At 43.6% G+C, this 22,911-nt stretch overlaps 1 pseudogene; it reads right to left on the bottom strand.

Annotated features, from left to right (window-relative positions):
• Positions 1 to 1,848: 1,848 nt before the first annotated feature.
• Positions 1,849 to 4,781, bottom strand: LOC125152548 (tigger transposable element-derived protein 1-like; annotated as a pseudogene).
• Positions 4,782 to 22,911: the final 18,130 nt, after the last annotated feature.

Here is a 22,911-nt window from a genome sequence, read left to right as displayed (position 1 = left end):
CATTAGTGTTCCTTGGTTATAATTAATGGGAATGTACTCTGTCTAACAAGCAGAAAAAGAATTTGTTAGTGACACATTGTCATTGAAAAGCTGAAGACATAGGTCGAGAAGGTGAAAAAGTAAGGCACTGAGGTGGCAAGAAAGCTGGACCATCTCTCCAGTCAAGGCAAATGAGCACCAACTTTTGTATCACTCAGCTTAACATGGAAGATTGAGGGGAGAACATCTGATTGGCTAAGCCTAAGAAGCAGAAGCCAGGGCACTTTTATTGACAGTCCCATCAGACTGTGTACAATGGGAGAGGTGGTTTCCCTCAAACAGAATAGGATGTAATTGTCTAAAGAAGAAGGAACACATCTAGGCAGGCAGGCAAAGTCAACACAAGTCTGGTAAAATTGGGAGGGATTTGGACACTAGGCCACCCAAAGAGTGGCTGGAGGAGTTGAAGCCCATTAGCCTAGAGACAAGAAGATTTGGTATTGGAATTCAGCTTTGAATTCTTGAAGAGTGCTTGAAAAAAATATTTTTTCTCCTTCCTTATAATACTGTGATGGAGGTAGGGTTATTATCCCCATTTTATTGATGAGGAGACTAATAATCACAAAAATTGAGTAGTTCGCACAAAGTCACATTATAAGAGGGCAAAGCTGGTTCAAACCCATTTTTTTTTGACTCTCAGACCCATGCTGAATGCTTCTTTTTGACTCATTGAGGACAGGTTAAAAGGAGTGGATAGAATAGATAGAAAAATCAGGCAAAACTTGGGTAAATATCAGGGAGAACTTCTCTTGTGTTGTTATTGTTTTAAACAGAGTTTTCTAGCAGTGTTCTTTAGAAATAGGGATCTTACTGGGATGGATAATTGCCATTTTTGTTTCTCAGTTCTATCCTTTCCTTCTTTTGGTAATCATGGGCCAGTTTTACTTTGCAGATGTCTTCAGGAATCTCCTTGCTGGGTGGGCATTTGAGTTTGTATCCCTCATGGGGGTTTACAGTAGCTAATGTTTTTAAGCACTTATTTTCCAGGCACTACTTCTGAGTTTTTTCATCAGTTAACTCATATAATACTTGCACCATTTTTATGAGATAGAAACAATTTTTATTCCACTTTTACAGAGGAGGAACCTGAGACAGAACATGTCCAAAGTTACACATGCGGTACACAATAGAGCTGGAATCTGAACCAGGTAGTCTGCTTCTGAGTCTGCATTATCTCAGTTATGGTGGCACAACTTAAAATGACAGGTAAGCCAATCCACCCTTGTATCCAACATTTTGGAAGAGCAGAGAGGTCACACGCCAGCATAAAATGGCATGTAAGCAACTAGAAGATGGAGCGGATGTTTGAGGAGAAGAGGTATGAGAGAGAAGCACAGCTTTGGACACTGGCCACCCAGTGCCAGGCCCCATGTGGCCCAGCTGTCCTCTGTTTCCTGTCCTTGGCCAGTCATATCCTTCCCAGTTCCCCATTACCTGAGCTAGTTTGAATGAACCTGTTTCTCATCTCTGCTTTCCCTACTGACAACTCTTCCACAATGTACACTTCTGCCCAGGGGAGTCAACAGTGTCTTCTCTGTACTCAAGTCTAGAGCAAACCAGCAAGAGAGTAGGAAACAAGGCACCCCAAGATTCCTGGAAACTCCACAAGGGAGAATCATAGAATGTTTTAAGCATCTTTGACTGTGAAACAGCTCTCAAAATATCCCCTTGGCAATGGCATTTTTGTTTGGTGAAAATTTACAGGTACTTACCATGTTTTTGAAAAATCAAGGCCTTGCTTCTACCCATACCCTTGGTAGAGAAAGCAAGGTAGAGAAATACTAGGATGTATTTGTGAGCACATTTTGTTTATCCCCTGGGGCCCTGGGATCCAAAGGGATTTGGGGGTGGCTCTGTCACAGAAGGAAGTTCTCTGGGGTTCTTGTTGCTTTTACCTTTTTTGGAAACCTGTGAAATAATAAGAAATGAATACAGGCATACTTTGGAGATATTGTGGGTTCAGTTCCAGACACCACAATAAAGTAAATATCACGATAAAGTAAGCCAAATGAATTTTTTGGTTTCCCAGCTCACATAAAAGTTACATTTACACTATATAGTAGCCTATTAAGTGTGCAATAGCATTATGTCTAAAATAACAATATATATTCTTGAATTCAAGAATACTTTATATAAAGCACTTATATAACTCAACACCAAAAAATCAATCTGATTAAGAAATGGGCAAAGGATATGAATAGACATTTTTCCAAAGAAGGCATGCAGATGGCCAACAGACACATGAGAAGATGCTCAACATCACTAATCACCAGGGAAATGATCATAAAAACCACAATGACATATCACCTTACACCTGTCAGAATGGCTAAACTGAAAGAGACAAGAAATAAAAAGTGTTGACAAGAATGTAGAGAAAAAGGAACACTTGTGCTCTATTGGTGAGAATGTAAATTGGTGAAATCACTGGGGAGAACAGTATGGAGGTTCGTCAATAATAAAAATTAGAAATACTATATGATCCAAAAATTTCACTACTGGGTATTTACCCAAAGAAAATAAAAACACTTTCAGCAAGTTGTAATTATTTTTCTGGTAGATTTTGCCTCGGTGTTGATGGCTGCTGACTGATCAGGGTGGTGGCTACTGAAGGTTGAGGTGACTGTGATAACTTCTTAAAAGAAGACAAGAATGAAGTTTGCCACATTGTTTAACTCTTCCTTTCACAAATGATTTCTCTGTAACCTGTGATGCTGATTGGTAGCATTTTACCCACAGTAGAACTTCTTTCAGAGTTGGAGTCAATTCTCTCAAACTCTGGTGCTGCTTTATCAACTAAGTTTATGTAGTATTCTGAATCCTCTGTTGTCATTTCAACAATCAATATTCACAGGATCTTTGCCAGGAGTAGATGCTATCTCAAGAAACTACTTTCTTGCTCATTTAAGAAGCAACTCCTCATCCATTAAAGATTGATCATGAAATTTCAGTGATTCAGTCCCACCTCTGAACTCCACTTCTTTGTTCTTTAATGTTTATTCTTGAGAAAGAGAGAGAGAAAGAGAGACGGAGTGTGAGTGGGTGAGGGTCAGAGAGAGAGAGAGAGAGAGGGAGACACAGAATCCAAAGCAGGCTCCAGGCTCTGAGCTGTCAGCACAGAGCCTGACGTGGGGCTCAAACTCACAAACCGCATGAGATCATGGCCTGAGCCGAAGTCAGACGCTTAACCGACTGAGCCACCCAGGTGACCCTGAGCTCCACTTCTGATTCTAGTTCTCTCGCTGTTTCCACCACATCTGCAGATACTTCCTCCCCTGAAGTCTTGAACCCCTCAAAGTTATCTGTGAGGGTTGGAATCAACTGTTTCCAAACACCTGTTAATGTATATTTTGACCTCTTCCCATGAATCATGAATGCTCTTGATGGCACTTAGAATGGTGAATCTTTTCCAGAAGGTTTTCAACATACTTTGCCCAGACCCATCAGAGGAATCACTATGGCATCTATAGCCTTAAGAAATGTATTTCTTTTTTTTTAACATTTATTTATTATTGAGAGACAGAGAGACACAGAGTATGAGCAAGGGAGGGACAGAAAGAGTAGGAGAGACACAGAATCTGAAGCAGGCACCAGGCTCTGAGCTGTCAGCAGAGAACCTGATGTGGGGCTCGAACTCACAAACCGTGAGATCATGACCTGAGCTGAAGTTGGACGCTTGACTGAGCCACCCAGGTGCCCCTGTATTCCTTAAATAATAAGGCTTGGAAGTTGAAATTACTCTTTGATCCATGGGCTGCAGAACGGATGTTATGTTAGCAGACATGAAAACAACATTAATTTCATTGTCTGTCTCCACCAAAGCTCTTGGATGACCAGATGCATGGTCAAAGAGCAGTTATATTTGAAAAGGAATCCTTTTTTTCTGAGCATCAGTTCTCAACAGAGGGCTTAAAATATTCAGTAAACCATGTTGTAAACAGATGTGCTGTCATCCAGGCTTTGTTGCTCCATTTATACCGTACAGGCAGAGTAGATTCAGCATAATTCTTAAGGTCCCTAGGATTTTTGAAATGATAAATGAGCACTGACTTCAACTTATAGTCACCAGCTGCATTAGCTTCTAACAAGAGAGTCAGCCTGTCCTTGAAGCTTTAAAGCCAGGCATTGACTTATCCTCTCTAGCTATGAAAGTTCTAGATGGCATCTTTTTCCAATAGAAGGCTGTTTTGTCTACATTGAAAACCTGTTGTTTACTGTACCCACCTTCATTAATTATCTTAGATCTTCTGGACAACTTGCTGCAGCTTCTATATTAGCACTTGCTGCTTCACCTTGTCCTTTGATATTATGGAGATGGCCTCTTTCCTTAAACCATATGAACCAGCCTCTTCTAGCTTCTAACATTTCTTTTGCAGCTTCCTCACCTCTCTCAGCCTTCACAGAATTGAAGAGAGTCAGGGTTTTGCTCTGGATTAGGCTTTGGCTTCAGGAAATGTTGTAACTTGTTTGATCTTCTATCCAGACCAAGAAAACTTACCTCATATCAGCAATACAGCTGTTTCTCTTTCTGATCATTCATGCGTCCACTGGGGTAGCACTTTTCATTTCCTCCAAGAACTTTTCCTTTGCATTCATTTACAATTTGGCTAACTGGACAAGAGGCCCAGGTGTCAGCCTGTCTTGGCTTTAGACACACCTCCCTCACTAAGCTTAATCATTTTTAATTTTAGACTTAAAGTGAGAGACATGTGACCTTTCCTTTCATTTGAACACTTAGATGCCATTGTAGGGTTATTAAATTGGCCTAATTTCAATGATATTGTGTTTGGGAACAGGGAGCCCCAGGGACAGGGAGAGATACAGGAATGGTCAGCTGGTAGATCAGTCAGAACACACACAAAATTCATTGCTTAAATTCATGGTCTTACATGGTTGCCCCAAAACAATAGTAACATCAAAGATCACTGACCACAGATCACCATAGCAAATATAATAACAATAAAAACGTTTGGAATATTGTGACAATTACCAAAATGTGACACAGAGACATTAGGTGAGCAAATGCTGTTGGAAAAATGGTTCTGATAGACTTGCACAATGCCACAAAGCTTCCATTAGTAAAAAATGCAGTATTTCCAAAGAGCAATAAAGTGAGGCCAATAAAATGAGATATGCGTATATATTGGCCTCTGTCCCCAGTTTCTGACACAGGACTCCTAAACCCTTGCAAAGAGAGATGTTAGGAAAATCTTTTGTTCTTACATTTAGTCTTTGGCTCCAGTTCCTGACACAGAGCTCCTAAATCCCTTGGAACTTCCTGAGTGATAAGAGTGTCATTTGTTCTAATAGGTGACTCTTGTTGAACTCCTGGATGTAAGGGGTCAGAGGTAAGCCATGATTAGAAGCTTGAAATGTTCAATCTTCTCCCACACACCCCATGCCCAATTCTCCAGTGAGGACAGAGGAAAGGAGGGCTGGAAACAGAGTTAATGATCAATCATGCCTACATGTTGAAGCTTCCATAAAAATCCCAACAGTATGGGGTTCAGAGAGCTCATGTGTTGGTGAACCATTTTCCTGTCTGGAGGGTGATGTACCTCAACTCTACAGAAATGAAAGCTCTCATGCTCAGGACCCTCCTAGACTTTGCCCTATGTATCTCTTCATCTGGCTGTTCAGCTATGTCCTTTATCATATCCTTTGTTATATTATAAACTGGCCAATGTAAGTGTTTCCTTGAGTTCTGTGAGTTGTTCTAGTAAATAATTGAATCCAAGGTGAGGGGGTTGGTTTATGGGACTTCGAATTAGTAGCCAAATTGGACAGAAATTGTGGGTAATCTAGGGACATACCACTGGTCATTTGCATCTGAAGTCAGGGGCATCCTTGTGGGACTGAATCCTTAGCCCGTAGGGTCTGCTCTGCACGAACTTCAGTTAATGTCTGAATTGAATTGAATTGAATTGTAGGACACTCAGCTGGTGACAGTTGCTTAGTGGGGGACCCCCCCACCCCACACCGCCAACTGGCGACCAGAAGTGTCAGAAATGAAGTGTTCTGTATGAGTAGTAAAGGCGAGACACAGGGGAGAAATGAATTCTCCTTTACAGAAACTTCCCCACCTTCCACAAAATGTTCTTCACTCTGTGGGTCCAAGTTAATGGATGCTGCAGTCTCCCATCCCTCCAACCCCACTCCGGTTAGGACAATCAGACTGATGTTGCCCAGTAAGATTGTACTCAGGGGTTTGAATGTGTGAAATCATGAGCTAAAAACATCGATTTATCTGCAAAAGCCCAAACTGTATCCAACCAAGTCAGATTTTTTTTCTCTTTATAGATTTATGTACTGTGCCAAGGTAATTTTATTCTTTCTAACATCAGGAAAAGACCCTAATACCCATTGAGCCAGTTTGAACTTAAAATGAACTTAAAATTGTCTGAGCCTTTTGGATCAGATTCTCAAAATACTCTCTGAAATGAATCCAAACAACCACTGCCGCTGGGCTGCCCAGACTGGTTTACTAGCGTCATTGCTGATCCTGTGCCCTTTGCCTGCTGCCTGTGCGTTTTGCAAGTGTTGCTTTGCAAGGCTTTCCAAGGAACAGTGAGGGGCTGGATCGTCATAGCACCAATCCTAAGCTGGTCTGCACTGGAGAATGTCATAGGTCGAGACCCTTGGACACCCTATGCCACCTTCTTCATGTTACAGTTGGGGCCAGGAGGTCCAGAGAAGTCAGGGCCATACTGTCTTCTGTACCTCAGACTGGTGCATTTGTTGGGTCCTCTTCCATCCCAGTTGTTCTCAACCTCAGCTACACATCAGAATCATCCAGAAGCAAAGAACCCTTCTGACCAGAGAGGATATTTGTTGCCCCAGCCCAACCCAGAAGAGGCTACACCTCCCACTGAACCTGGCCAAGCCAAGAGCTGGGTGTGAAGTGGGCTCAGCAGGTCTGTTAAGCCCAGAACTGCACATGGTGAACCTGGGCTGCCTCCAGTTCCTCCCATCCCAAATACCAATTCCATTTCCCCAACTATAACGTGAAGGTCTTGGTCTAAGTTATTGTAGCAGCTGCACAGTTCTTTGATTACTAGAAAAGCCAGTAATTTTACTGGAAAGGCCATTAAAGTTATGTGAGTTCAGGTTCCTCAACTGTCTTATTCCTTTGGCATCTCCAGTGCCTACACAGTATCTGGCACATAGTGGCACACAATAAATATTTGTGGAAGAGTAAATGAGTGAGTGAATGAATGAATGAATGAGTACACAATACATACATAAGAACAACAATTCCCCAGACATAAGAACACCTGGACTAGATTCTCCTCCCTGCTTTGTAGGTTCTTATATAGATATGAAGTTGTGTATTTAGGAAGGAGCTGGTGTAATACTGCTTAAAGTCAGATTCTGATTCGACTATATTCTAACCATTTGATCTTGTAGGTTATTTCGCTTGCCTGAGTTTCAGTTTCTGTATGTGTAAAATGGGAAAATAGTCCCTATATCACAGTGTGTGAAAAATCCTTGGCACAGTGCCTGACACATGGCAGACACTCACATGTTAGCTATTGTCAGTATTAATAGGAAGCTTTGTTTCCATGTATGCCTATCTATACCTGTATCTATTTTTATACTCATTTAACAGCCATAAAGTTCAGGGTTAAATAATTATTGTGTTTATCCTACAAATACTACTGACTGTCTTTGGCCCCCTTTATAGCTCTGACTCTTTGCCCAGCTTATTTTCAACTCTTAAAGAGTTACAGTCCATGTGTTAAGTGTTACATTTACACTTTCTTCTTGGTTACCAGAGTTACAGCTTATCAACACAGTTTAAATTCTCCACGCCTGTTTTCTATCACTTGTCTCCCGGAACCATCCACTTGGCAAAGCTCTTGGTTCCTTCTCAGTATTTTTTTTCCCAGTCACCTGATATTATGCCTGTCTCTTCTACTGTTTTTTTTTTTTTTCTCCTCAGCTTCTCCTCCTTCTTTGGCAGGGATAGCAAATGGTTTTCATTGCTTGTGCCAGCTCAGATAGCCTGGAGAGCTACATTGAGGCTTCTAAGGCCATGTCTGGGGTTGGTGGGACAGAGCATCATGATTGATTGGCAATGCCTGCCACTGACGTGAGAGAGGAAGGAAGGGCTATGTGTGGTAGCCATTTGCCATTCTTATTTGGGCAAAGGAAACACTGTGACATCTTTTTTCAGCCTTACTATAAATCTTCAAACAAAATCAAACGTAGGCTAAAAAACAAAGTTAAATCATCTAATACAGTATACCACAATTTGGCCAGGTGGTAAAAAATGATTTCTTCTCACTCTCTCTCTTAGCCAGAGGGAACATCTATATCCCCCTGTCTTTGGGGAACTGGGAGGCCTTGGTAAAAATGTTCTTCCTTCTCTCTAGAAAGCACAGGCTACAATAGACAGATTGCTTCAGAAGTAATATTAAATTTGCTGAGTAAACTCTGAGATATGTTTGGTTAAAAGGAGAGCTAGGCTTTCTAAGAGATTGTAAGTGAGGGCTATGTGGTAGGGAAGGTATCACTGGCCTAGGACCAATCCTGTGTGACGTGCTTTCTTACCTCCTCAAAGGCCTGAATAAAGTCACCTAGCTTTGTCTCCATACTTCAAGAAGAGGAGGTATCCAGGGAGGGGCTAACTTGTGAGCAGAGGGCTTAGAAGCATCCATGACTGGTACTGGGTCCTTCTGATGAGACATGGATAAAGCCCCCACCTGGCTCTGTATACCCTGCCCCACTGTGGACCCATGACCAAGTCTTAAGATTCCCTCCTTGGCACCTTTTGGGATGAGCACTGGGTGTTGTTTGGAAACCAATTTGACAATAAACTTCATATATTGAAAAAATAAAAAAATGAAGATTCCCTCCTTGCTCAGAAACCTCTCCTCTGTGAGAAGACATAAAGCCAGCATGGCCACTGACCCCATCTGTCTGACCATTCTTCTTTTGGCTACTACCCTGGGCTCTCCTGTCAACAGTGACTACCTTGTTTGTGACCGCAGCAGCAGCATCCTTTATAGCCTGCAAGGCCTTGGGCAAACTTCCCAACTGCTCTGTATCTCGGTGTCCTCATCTATAAGATGGCGATTACACTAAGAGCATCTACTTTGTAGGGCTGTTTTAAAGATTAGAGGGGTTAACACATGTGAAGCTGTTAGAACAGTATTACATGATAAATGCTTCCAATGTTAACTATTATTATCATTAGAAGTGCTTTTCCTTTTGTCCTATATGACCCTAACCACACTATGAGGTCAACTGGGCCTCCAGGGTTAGAATCCTCTTCATAGGAGGCAACAGAAGTTCTGGAGGGGGAGGGTCTTTGTCCTAGAGCACCCTGCAGGTCCAGATGCTGAGCCAGAGCCCAGTTCTTTTGAGTCCATTTCTGGAACTCTGGGTGAGGCCAACTGTGATTTTTAGGACTGACCCCAGACCACACTGGTGACTGATTCTGTTTTCCTTTGAATTTTTCACATACAAAGGATCCTATAAACAATCTGAGATTTTGATTATGTCAAAGTCAGATTGGACTATGTCACTCCATTTATAAATGTAGACATGTTGAGTATACACCTTGGTGTGACTATTAATTCGCATCCTTAAGAAAGAGAATGGGTGAAGACATTTCTTCTTTTATGCCTGTCACATAACTGCTGCTGTTATTGGCTCTGAGACCATTCTAATTCCTTTGCACCATTGCCCAGTTTTCCTGTTGCGGAACCCATCTATTATGGGGCAAGGGGCAGGGCTTTTAATCCTCACTCTTCTTGTTCCCAAGGAGAGGGGCTTCCACCACAGTAACTCTCTTGGCCTCCCCCTTATTCTTCATCCCTCCCCTGGGAGAGGGAGAGACTTACCTGTTTGGTACATTGAGGGAAGGGCACCCCCACTTCTCTCTCAGGGAATACATAGCTCTTTCTCTTCTAAGCCATGATTCTATAAGCTTAGGTGTCCGTGATTCTTAGGACACCAAGGGGGGACACTTGCAGTTATCCAGTTCTGCCTGTGATAGGCTGGCTCTTTCTGGGATTTTAGTATTTAGAAGCCTGTTGTTGAACACTGAAGCAACATTCCATGTGCCTAGTTTTACCAGTAATAATTGTGATGTTTTGAGCTCTGTCTGCCTGACCCTGAATCCATCTCTCAAGTGTTCTGAACTCAGGCAGAGAAAAGAAGGAGTGTTGTTTATTAGGTCCCCTCCACTCCCCAAAACCTCTCAAACTCTCAGTCCTACTTCCCAAGCCTGAACTGCCATGTGCTGCTGGCGGTCAGTGAGCATATTCCCTATCCCTTTGGTCACACTGACTGTTTCAGGATGGGCACATGATCCAAGCTGACCCAATAAGATTCGTGGATAGTTGTGATTTCCACTGGAGTTATTTAGAGGAGCGTATAAACCAAGACTCATTGAGTGAGTTTTTTTCCCATCACAGAAGAGCCTGCCTGAATATAATTGAAACCAAAGTAAGCAGAGTTGGAAGATGGAAGGGGACAGAGACCAAATGACAATGACCATAAATCTCCTCCCCTGCTTGAGCCAACATGAGCTGATCTTTGTCACTTGCAACCAGACAACCTTGGTTATGCAATACTTCCCTCTCTAGCAGTTTGGCAGAAAAGCCCCTGAACTTGCTGATGGGACCCCCATCACACCCTGCTCCTGATATTGTCTATATTTACCATACACATCAAGTTCCACGGATACTTCTATGGCCCTAGATGTCCTACAGGGACAAGTTTGAACCCTATCTGTTAAGTGGATTCAGTGTACTTTCATGTAATAATCACAAAATTTAATGCAAATGTGGCCCCTTCAGCATATTTTACATGATTCTGGAGCCACTTATCATTTCTATTATTCTCTCAAAACACATCAGAAAGGTGCCTCACCACTCTCCTTGACCCATCACTAAACCTCACTGTGGGCCAGAGAAGAGAGGGCAGTGTCAGTCTGGCCCCAACTGTCATCATCTTCTGGGTTTTCTTTTTTTCTTTTTGAATAAAACAGTCATGTCAGATACATGGCAAATATAAACCCGAGGATATGATGGAGGGAAGTCTTCACATTTGTATGGCCATGGTGTGGTTTCTGAAGGGGCCTCCTGAGATGTTTATTAACCTGGTCTTGCAGATGAGAAACCAAGGCTCAGAGCTGTGTCATAACTTGTGCAGCACTCAGGACCGCCCATCTCCAAAGCCCAGGCTCTTGGCCATAATGTCGCCTTCTGGGCACAGATTCTTGGTGCCCAGTGGGCAGAGAATACTTCCATCCTCCCAAGCTCTGGGGTCCATTTCTCCATAGGTCATGCCAGCAAGGAGTGAGTTCTCCGTCTTCTGAACCTTGAGCGTTCCCTGCCTTTATTGCTTCTTTGGTCTTAGCCTATACGGATTTGTAGCGAAGCACTTTTCTTCACCTTACCACCCAAAAGGTTGTGATAATATCGTTAAGAAGGCTCAAATTAGTCAGGCTCTGGGCTGATAGCTCAGAGCCTGGAGCCTGTTTCAGATTCTGTGTCTCCCTCTCTCTCTGCCCCTCCCCTGTTCATGCTCTGTCTCTCTCTGTCCCAAAAATAAATAAAACGTTGAAAAAAAAATTAAAAAAAAAAAAAAAAGGGGCGCCTGGGTGGCGCAGTTGGTTAAGCGTCCAACTTCAGCCAGGTCACGATCTTGCGGTCCGTGAGTTTGAGCCCCGCGTCAGGCTCTGGGCTGATAGCTCAGAGCCTGGAGCCTGTTTCAGATTCTGTGTCTCCCTCTCTCTTTGCCCCTCCCCTGTTCATGCTCTGTCTCTCTCTGTCCCAAAAATAAATAAAACGTTGAAAAAAAAATTAAAAAAAAAAAAAGAAGGCTCAAATTGGTGGAAGTGAAATCAGAACAGACTCAGTGCCAGTACTAAGCAGGACTCATGCAGTTCACAAAGGTGACAAGGGCTTTTACGACTGGTGATGCATATGCATATGGTACCTGCTGGGTCTGAAGCCTCTCACCATCTCATACTCTACCTGGGACTGTGAAATGACAACAATTTTTTGGTGTAGGGAGCCATTTGGCACTATACACCAAACTTGAACGTACATACAAGGCATATTTGCTAAGGCTGCCATAATAAAGTACCAACAACTGGGTGGTTTAAACAACAGAAGTTTATTGTCTTACCTGTCTGGAGGTTGAAAGTGCAAGATCAGGGTGTTGGCAGAATTTGCTCCTTCTGAAGGTTGTGAGAGGGAATCTGCTCTGTGCCTCTCTCCTAGCCTCTTGTGGTATGCAGGGAATCTTTGGCTTTGTGTGGCTTGCAGAGATACCAGCCCAATCTCTGACATCATCTTCACATGGCATAAGCCCTGTGGGCTTGTCTCTATGTCCCAATTTCCCCTTTATAAGGAATTTCAGCCCCATTGGATTAGGCCCCACCCTAATGACCTCATCTTAACTCCTTACACTCTCAATGACCCCATTTCCAAATAAATTCACATTTTGAGGTACTGAGGGTTAGGACTACAACATGAGAAACTGGGGTGTGGGACATATTTCAATCTGTAGCACCTAGAAATTTCACTTCTAGGAAGCCACCCTGCCAATCTACTTGCATGTGTTCACAAACAGGTATTTTATAAGATGGTTTGGTAAAAGCAATATTGGAATGGGCTGCATTGAAGAAGGAGGTAGATCTATATATGCTACTGTGAACTGATTTCCAAGGTATATTATTAAATAAAGAAGCATCTTATAAAAGGCAGTGTGCTCATAAAACAGAACATAACTTTGATTTTTGTAGATGTCCATAGAGATGATCAGAAGGATGCATGATCCAAACTGTTAACAGTGGTAGGCTCTGGGGAGAAGAGAGGGAGTAAGGGTGGACAAATGGCCATCTGGGGTTTCCTGGCACACTTCTGATCATTTGAAGCTTTTATAATGAGAATGCACTCATATATTACTTGAGTAATACACATAAAATTTGTTTCCTTTCCATACCCAGTGGTGAGACTGCACCCAAAGAATGTACTTCTTAAACCACATGGTCCCCAGAGGGTCTCCATGGCTCCATGGAGAAAGCAGTTCTCAGAGCCTGAGCAGGGTCGAGTCATTCTCTGCCTACTGGGCACTGACAGTCTGTGCCTGGAAGGCTGGGCAGCAGTATGGCCAAGAGCCTGGGCTTGGAGTTGGGCAGTCGTGAGTGCTGCACAAGTTATGACACAGCTCTAAGTCTTGGTTTCCCATCTACAAGACCAGGTTAACACCCATCTCAAGGGGTCCCTTCTGAGGCCACACCCTGGCCAGTTGCTTATGTTAGTATTAGCTCACATCTCACTTATGGGCCAGAAAATATGCCTAAAATTTACCTGAAGCCCAGACCTCTGGCATTCCAAGCAGGCATTTGTGAACTCTTCAAGAAAAAGAAAGGCTCTTGATTTTTGGGCCCTAAGAAATGTGTATAATTTAGTAGGTGAGGAGAAGGGACTATAGGACTCTGACAGCGGCAGAAAACTCCTCCCACCTCCCCACATAGTCCTCTGCCTTCTCTATATTTAAAATTATTTTGCTCAGACTAAGTCTTCACTTATTTTCTCATTTTTTCTTTTTTACTATTTATGTATGTATATACAGTTGACCCTTGAACAACTGGCCTTGAACTGCATGAGTCCACTTATATACGGACTTTTTTTTTTTTATAAATACAGGACAATACTGTAAATGTATTTTACCTTCCTTATGATTATTTAAATAACATTTTCTTTTCTCTATCTTACATTTTTATAAGAATATGATGTATAAAACATGTAACATCCAAAATATGTGTTAATTGACTGTTTATGTTATCAGTAAGGCTTTTGGTGAACAATAGGTTCTTAGTAGTTAAGTTTTGGGGATTCAAAATTATACACAGATTTTGATTGTGCAGGAGGTCAGAGCTCTTAACTCTTACATTGTTCAGGGGTTAACTGTACATGTATGTAATTTTTATATTAATAGGAAAGGTATGTGCATATACATTAATCTCTGTGTGTGTGTGTGTGTGTGTATTGTGAAAAGTGGGGAGGGGTTAGAAAGAGAGAGGTAGGGGGAGAGAGGATTTCTAATTTCTATTCATCTCAGATTTGTTAAGGAATGAAGAAATGGGATCAAAACTAATTAGCTAGAGATTCTGATTCCACGAGATGTGTCACAAATATCCCTCATAAATGACCAGCTTTCAAAAAGATGGAGTCCAATAAAATTCCCTTAAAATGGACATTATTCAAATAGCCCTCTAATCTCTCTTTCAGGATTCAGAAAGACCTTCAAGGCCTCAGTGTCTCAAGGTCACTGTTAAAACATCTGCAAGCAGTGAAAACAGGTTGGTTATTTGAGTGTTCTGAGTGTTTGGATCTGGATAAAAAGGAGCTGACGTTTCTATCTTATTCATTCAGCGATCTGGTGGGTTACAGCTCTGTCTGCTCCCTGTGTAATTAATTGTAGGGCTTAGCTAATGCCTCCTAAATTAATGCAATTATCAGTGTCTCTGAATAACCACCTTCGTGCACTGCTATCAAAACACACTGTTGATGGATCTGCAGCCAAAGCAGGGACGCTCTGAGACTGGAGTTGGGATTGATTTTAATTAACTTGTTTCTCATATTACAAAGGTGAGAAAAATACCGATTCTCAGTAGCTCCAGATTAAAAGAATGGAAGAGGGGGTGTGCAGATGGGCAGAGAGACTCATGAAGATAATAGCTACAAGGTATTTTTGTTCCAAAGCCTCTATGTCTATGCACTGTGTTTTATTACCACAGTCGGCTGGGGCTCAGCCCAGAACCTGTTAGCCTACTCTCTGCTTCTCATCCCGGGACTTGAGTCTAAAGAGCCCCTGACTTAATTTGCTTTGGACTGAAATGTGGTGTATTCTTGGGAGCAGTGCAACCTTTCCTCTTTGCCCCTTCCAACCTGATATTTCATTAAATATTTCATTAAATGTAGAGCTCCAGAACAAAAATCAGGTGAAAGAAAAAGCTTTTTTATGTTTGAATTTGTTTTACACTATAGCTTCACTTTTAAAGGCTCATGTTTCCAGGAACACAGCCCAGTCTCTTGGTGTGGATGGAGGTGCTTCTCCTCTGGGTAGACACTTCAAAAGGGGTATCCATTCTTTGGGCTGGGTCATGAAGCACCATCATTGTGGCACGCTGTATTCCAATGTGGTTTGCCGGATGTTGGGCTGCAAGATGGTCACTGGAAAAGGGAAAGGTCAAATAAGTTTGGAAAATACTGTATGTCCCAGAATACCTCCCTCCTTAAACTACCCTAATGTCCTACGTACCATAACATATCAAAGGCTCTGAGAAATCCTGCACCAAGCAAGCATGTTTAACCTTGTCCAACCCCAGGGCTACCCATGATAATTGGCCACAGACCTCTTCACTTGGACTTCATCCCTATTAGCATTGGGCAGAAGTAGTGTTAGGTAGAATTCAGATGAGGCACATTTCCTGCTGGGGGATGCACCTGAGATCAGGGCCTTACCTGAAGACCTCATCTCTGTCACTACTTACTGTGTAACCTTGGCAAGTTCCTTCCTCTCTCTGGGCCTCAGGCTTCTCTTGTGCATGAAGAGGTTCCACTCTTGGATTCTACGCCTCTGTTGGGACTGCAGACAAGTCAACTCAGTTAAAAACCAGAGGACATAAAGGGACAGGGAAATAGGGGAAGAGAATGATTGAAGGAAAGAAGACATAGAAAAGAAAGGGACCTGGCTTCATAGAAAAAACATGCTGAAGAAGACTGTTTTCTTTGCAACCAGTTAGGGTTAGCAGTAAAGAATCTAAGATCCCCTCTTCTAACAGCCTCTGGTGCTATAGGGAAGGGGGCAGACTGACCATCCTCCATGTCTGCAATGCCAACATAGCTTCTAGAAAGCTCCTCCACTACCAAGAGCTGCTAGTTTTTTAGTAACATTTCTGCTGCCACCCACCATCCCCACCTCCAGCATCTGTCAGTGGCTGTCATCTGGTCAGGACACAGTGAGGAGGAAACACAATGTAGCCCAGTGGGAGGGACCCCTGGCCCCATTCTTGTAGCTTGAGGCTGCTCCTCTTCCAGGAGAATGCCACTGTCACTGCAGTGGAAAAGTCCTACCCCAGAGGTCAGCCAACTTGGCTTCAGGCAACTCGGTAAGAAGAACATTACCTTGCAACAGCTGAAAACAGAGGATTAATAATTTTCAATGTGACTCTTGTTATAACCTTCTTCATATGCCCCAACAGGGGGGATTTTTTGGTGCGAACAAAGGGAAGGATGGAGAGGCCGACTGAGGTTTGCGTTCTTGGTGGAGTCTCTTTCTGAGTTATTTCCCACTCTGCTCAGATCTGTTTCTCTGAGAGATGGGCCTGGCTAATAGTATTAATCACCATTTTCATAAAATATTAAATTTTAAATAAAAATTATTTTAATGTGGATGAAAATCACTTTAAAAAGACTAACTAAATGGAGCCTTTGTTGTGGCCCAGACGCTGAGCAGGCCATCTGTGTGTGATCTTAACCTCCTCTCTCTGCAGCCCCATGTGGTTGGCACTGTTATCATCCCATTGTATAGACGAGGACCCTGAAGCCAGAGTGGGCAGCTTCTTCTCATCATCTGCTTGCTTAGATCAGAAGCTCCAGCCTTGGCTGTCCCTCTCACCTAATCTGCAGGTTTAAATGGCCACTTGATTAAAAGGAGAGATTTCGACTGACTGGTCCTTTTGGTCTTTTACGGTTGTGACATCTCAGATAACTGACTGTCTTTGCATGTTCAGACTTTTTTTGTTCACTGGCCAGTGGCTGCTGCGCCAGCACCATGGCTCTTCTAGGTCTTGATGTCACTGATTGGTGCCCACTGGGTGGGGGTCTCTGCAACAGTGACTGACAGGTAGAGCACACTGGCCTCCAGTTACACAGCCCCAGGCAGTCCCACCTCACCTTCTTCTGAAGGTTATTTCCAGCGAGCTGACCTATCCTATACCACATGACCCAGCTACCCTGGCTGTAGCTGGTTGGATCAGCCAGGGGGGAGCCAGTCCCCAGGCAGGCCAGCAAACCAGAAAAAAGTTTGGTGTGCAAGTCCTGCAAGTCAGAGTTTCCTATACTTATGACCATTGGATAAATCTATCATAGCTTCCCTTTTGAGGACTTTGAACTTAAGCTGTAACAACTGAGAAGTTGGTAGAAGGTGGAGTGTGAGACAAAGAGACACAGAGAGAAAAGAGTGAAAGACATGAAGGGACAGAAGGCATAGGGAGAACAAAAGGTGGTGGCGGTGGGAATGGTGGGGGCAGAGATGAGATCACATTTCTCATGATATGTGATGGGAGACACTTGGGGCTAGGGAGTAAAGGGTAGCCCTGGTGAGGAAGTAACATAAGGTCCAGCTGCTGGAGTTGTCCCCAAACCCCCTGTATCCATCTTGGGTCTTACAGTGGAGCTGGCCAGCTTTCTCTATTCTGCCCTGTATCCTAATATTAATCCTATGTAATCTTGGTGAGGGGCTGGAACAGGATTCCGGCCCTGGGAGCCAAAAAGCCAAGTGAATGCACCTCTTTACTCTTGCACTCTGCTAATGACTTTAGCTCATTAGGTGAACTGGCTGCTTTTCCCTGTCCAACTGAATCATTTCTCCAGTTCCTTTCCTGTCTGGTCCATCATCAGAGGAGACTTGATGTGATGCTCAGAGTCTGACTCCCTCCCCCATCACCTGCCCTTCCTGGTTCTTGCTCCCTGTCTCCTTCCCTCTTTCTCTGTCTTAGTCTTTCTCTCAAATGAGACTTCAGAGCTCCTTGGAGTGGGACAATGAAGCAGCCATGCTCTTTAAAAATGCTGTCTGACAAAGGTGTGGGAGGATTTTACTTGATAAAGAGAGAGCTGGAGAGAGAATTTCCTGGAGAAACCTGTCAAGTAGTTTCTTATATGAGCCTGCACGTCCTGCTGGCTGGGCTGTCAGTCTCTGGTGGAAGCAGAAGGAAAATCTCTTGCTGTGGTTATTACACTGAAGGCATTTATGTCCCATCGGTGCTGCCCCCCTGAGTATCCCAGGCCCCTCTTAGGAATGTCTCGGCCCAGTGGATCTGAGGTGGGCCTGAGGCTTTGAGTCTGGAGACACAAATGTCCTGGAGAAAGCTCTCACTGGCTGCCCCCACCGTACTGACTCATTGCTTATGAGCAATTCTCGGGGAGGGACTTACTGGTGTCATTTCTCCTGGTCTCAAAAACCAGGCAGATTCTCCCACACATCAGGCACATGGTAAACCATAATTTCTAGAGAGATATCTTGGAAACTGTCTAAGACCCTGCCACTTCCAACATTCTTGACCTTTGATCTTATATTATTTAGGATTATCTGGTTACCAATGACAGAAATCACTCTGGCTAATCTAAATTTAAAAAAGAAATTCATGGGGCATCTGGGTGGCTCAAGCAGTTAAGCACCGGACTCTTGGTTCAGCTCAAGTTAGGATCTCATGGTTTTGTGAATTCAAGCCCTTCTTTGGGCTCTGCACTGACAATGTGGAGCCTGCTTGGGATTCTCTTTCTCTCCCTCTCTCTCTGTTCCTCCTCCATTTGCACTGCCTCTCTCTCAAAAAATAAACTTAAAAAAAAAAAAAGAAATTCATTACAAGGACAGGAGGTGGTTCATAGGAAACGCTTGACTCCAAAGCTTTGAGGAGACAGAACCAGGCCAGTTCTGGTGGACAAAGCAGCAGGAAATGATGGGCAGTCTGTTCAAGTCATCACTGGTGGGATGAATCAGCAACCAGGATTTTCTGTCCCTTTGTCACTCTGCTCAAGGCTCAAATTCTCATGAGAGAGAAGGACTAATTGGCCTGGTTGGGATGATATGCCAGACATTGCCAGGATCACCTTGATTGGCAGTCCTACTGCATGCAGTGAAGAAAGGGGAAAACCAAAGTCTGTTACCAGAGGAAGGGAACATGGTGCTATGTAGCCACAGCATTATGTCTCCACCAACCGACCCTGATTTTCTATATCTTTGTGCTAACCCTCCATGCTTTGCTTGCTATACCATTCACAGATTTGGCACTTCCAAGCATTCCTCCTGAAGTTTTCACCTCAGGTCTTTACTCAGTTGTTCATTTGCTTACTCATCCAATCACAGTGCACTGAACACCTATTGGGGTCATGCACTGTGTAGGAGCTCTGGCTTTGTGTCCCCATGACGTTAGCATCCTATATGGTTCCCCTCATTCCTTGACTCAGTGAAACCTCTTGCTTCACCTTAGCTCAGTCCATCTCTTTGATGCCCAAGTCTGGCCAATTCTAGGTCCACACAATGTGGGAACAATTAGAAAGAATTGGGGGAAAATATGACTCTCTGTATGAGTAAGGGTTTGTGGTAACCTTTAGACATTAGCACCAGAAAGTGAGTCAGCATGTGCCCCTTAGTTGGAGAAGATCCTTTTGGGTGAGGGGGTGGGAAAGAAAAGGTATGCTGTCTGGGACACTGATGAAGGAAGCTTAGTTGGGTGAGAAGAATGTACTAATAACATGGGGTCTTGGGCACCTAAGTGGAGTAGGGAAACATGCAGATAGAAGTGAAGAATGGGACAGCATGAAGGAGAAAAATGACACCTGATTTGGAGTCTGAGGATCTACTTCTGTATCTTAACCATATTGTCTACCAGGTGAGTAACCTCAGGTCCCTAATGGGGTCTGTCTCCTAAGTTCTGCCCAGATGTAAAAACTCCAGTCTTAGGATCTGATGTATTCTTCCACTCCAGATCATGTTGGATTCACATTTCCTCTTTATGCCAAAGCCAAAGGAAACAATTCCAACAGCCTGTCACTTAAATCACAGGAGATGTATTACTTTCAACCAGGGAGAAGCTTGTTATAAGAGAAGCATCATACATGCCTGCAAAGATGGGAACCCAGCTCATAGTGTCCTTGGCAGCCTGTCAAGGGGTTATCCATCACCACCACCACTCATGCCCACCTTTGTGGCAGTCACCGGCCAAGCATGAAGCAGGCTTCTGACCCCTGGAATGAAGCCTAGAAAGAGAATTCAGAATTATGTCCTCCAAGGAAGAGAGAACCCTTAGATCTATAGACCCCAACCCCCACATGTTTTACAGTTTGTTAGGACCACTTTGATGGTTAGGATCACTTTGATGGTTTCTCTAGAACTGAAAGACTATCATTCAAAATGATCTTGGACATTTATTCTCTGATCAGTCCAAAATGGGAATGGAATACAACTATCCCTCCACATATACACAATCAGAGAGGGCTGGCCAGGTTGCTAACTGGGCCATAGGAAGTCAGGCAGTCTGGGGCTGACTGTTGCTCTTTGAGGTGCTGGTTGGTGATATAAGCAGATTTGGGAGAAAATGGGAAGTTAAGAGGTCAGTGACATGCAGAGAGGAATAGATTTCGGTTCTGCCTTTGGCTGAGATACCTCTTCAATATCTTTTTAGGCTATGAACCAGGGCTGTTTTCTAGAGCACAAAGACCAATGACCAGGGTGAAGAGTGTGGTGGGTACAGCACTCCTGGCTCTCTGAATGGCAGGTGCCAAGTCTTAAAATTATGTCTGGAGTTGTCTGTGCTGAGTATCAAAAGCACAACTTGTGGAGGATTAGAGCAAGTCACTGGGTATCTATCCTAGTCTGTCCAGGCAACTATAACAAAATACTAGAGACTGAGTAGCTTACAAACAACAGAAATTTATTTCTCACAGTTCTGGAGGCTGAGAAGTCTAAGATTAGAGTCCCAAGCATGGTTGAGTTCTGATGAGGGCTCTCTTCTGGGTTGCAGACTACTTGTTGTAACTTCATATTCCAGCAGGGTTGAGCTCGCTCTCTAGGGCCTCTTTTATATGGGCAGTAATCCCATCTATGAGAGCTCTGCAATCCTGATCTAATAGCCTTGGGCGTCTTCCAAAGGCTCCACCTCTTAATACCATCACGTGGAGTCTTAAATTTTCAAAGTACGAATTTGGGGAGGACACAATCATTCAGACCACAGCAGCATCTGTGAGCATCTGGAAGGAATATCTACCTTTCTAGGTTGTAGTAAGGTCTCAAAGATCTAATAGATAAGAAAGTGTCCTGAAAACTCTCATATACCACATCAATGTTAGCTGTATGGCTATGCAAGGATAACAGAGAGAATCTAAACTGGTCTTGTGTTTCCTTACAGCAGGGAGAAAGGTTTCTTTCATTAGCATGAATTCTTATTTAGCCAGTCTCCATTTCCCTGGAACCAAACTTCAGGCTCTCCCAGGCAGAGGCCACATTTTACTCCATGTATTCCTCAGTGCTTAGTGTGGGACCAGAAGAATGGGAGAGGGTCAATAAATACCTGTAGAATGATTTATAAATGTTCAGAAGGGACGCAGAATTAAAACTACAGAATATGAAACAAAAGAAGGTCCATCATCACAAACTTACATGTCTTTAAGGGTCACACAAATAATGTTGAAGAGTGAAATGGGTTGGGTAGAATCTGATAGGAAAGTGTGGGAACTGTGGGAACTGGAGAGGGCATGTCACATCTCTCAGAGGCAGCTTCTCATTTTCAGCTAATTGTTTCCAGGAGGGAATGTGGGTCCAATAAATCCAGATCTTCAGAGTATTCATTCATTCATTCATTCATTCATTGAGAGAGCCTGAGTGGGGTAGGGGAAGAGAGAGAGGAAGAGAAAAAATCCCAAGCAGGCTCCACACTCAGCATGGAGCCAATTCAGGGCTAGATTCCACAACTCTGGGGTCATGATCTGAGCTGAAACCAAGAGTTGGATGTTTAACTGACTGAGCCACCCAGGCATCTCTAGAGTATTTTGAACAAAGCCTGAAATCTACACTGAAAAAATGGTGTCTTCATATTTATAAAGTTTTGTCAACTAATTCAAATACAAAAACAAAATAAGACAAATCAGTATGCAATACCCTCAAAATATATCTGTTGGCTAGGTTTGGTATGACACCCACCATTATGAGACTAAAATACTACCTCTTCCTTTCGTGGGTGATAAGACAAAGGCCAGAGATGGGGAGTGGCTTGCCCAAGGAGGCAGAGCCGGTGGTAAGCAGAGGGTTGTGGTGAGGAGAATGGCAAGGAAGTGTTTGAGAGCATCCACGAGCCTTCTGGGAAGGCAGGACTCCTTTCCCTCTCTCCCTGGGGTTCCTGCACTTCCTTGTCCAGTGTGTTGGCAAGAGGCTCTGGAAAGGCCAGACCACAGTCCCTGATCTGCTTGCCATGAAGATGCTACCTTCATGTTCTCTGCATGAATAGCAGTCATTGTGGGTCCACCTCCCTGATTAGAGCCTGGGCACCAACAAGTACAGCAAAAGGAAAAAGACAGAACTATGGAGCTTCAGAGTAAAGGGGCTTCCCCAGGGGCCTGGTCCATGGCCTTGGCTCTGGCAGTCCCCAAACAGGCAGCCCAGCAAGCCTATTAACTCTGTACAGACAGGCAGAAGAGGGGTAGGGAGGAGGGACTTAGGAAGCCACAGTGAAGAGTAATGAGGCCCCTCCCAAACCCTCTCTTCTCTGGCCCCAGGAGCTATTGTCTGAGACCCAGGGATGATTTGTTTGCCCATAAAGCTGAATGGGATGACAAGCAAATCATCTGATTGGCTGAGAATGACTGGTTAATTAGGAAATGAAATCGGGGACTATGCACTCAGAGCTGTTTGTGGGTTTGTGGGAGTTTGTTTGCTTTGTTTTATTGAGTGGGTGGCTCTCACCATCATGATAATAGAGAGCTGATGAACAGAGAAAACACAGGAAATCATTTGGCCTTCAGCCCAAAATGAGGGCTGCAGGGATGAGGATTTCAGTGTTGGAGGAGGGGACAGCAGCTGTTCCCGGCAGCACAAACCAGGACTAGCTCTTCTTGGCCACAACAGACCTCC

The sequence above is a fragment of the Prionailurus viverrinus genome, chromosome E2, assembly GCF_022837055.1.
Source record: "Prionailurus viverrinus isolate Anna chromosome E2, UM_Priviv_1.0, whole genome shotgun sequence".
In the NCBI taxonomy this organism is placed as follows: domain Eukaryota; kingdom Metazoa; phylum Chordata; class Mammalia; order Carnivora; family Felidae; genus Prionailurus; species Prionailurus viverrinus.
This window is presented reverse-complemented; position numbering and strand designations above follow the sequence as displayed.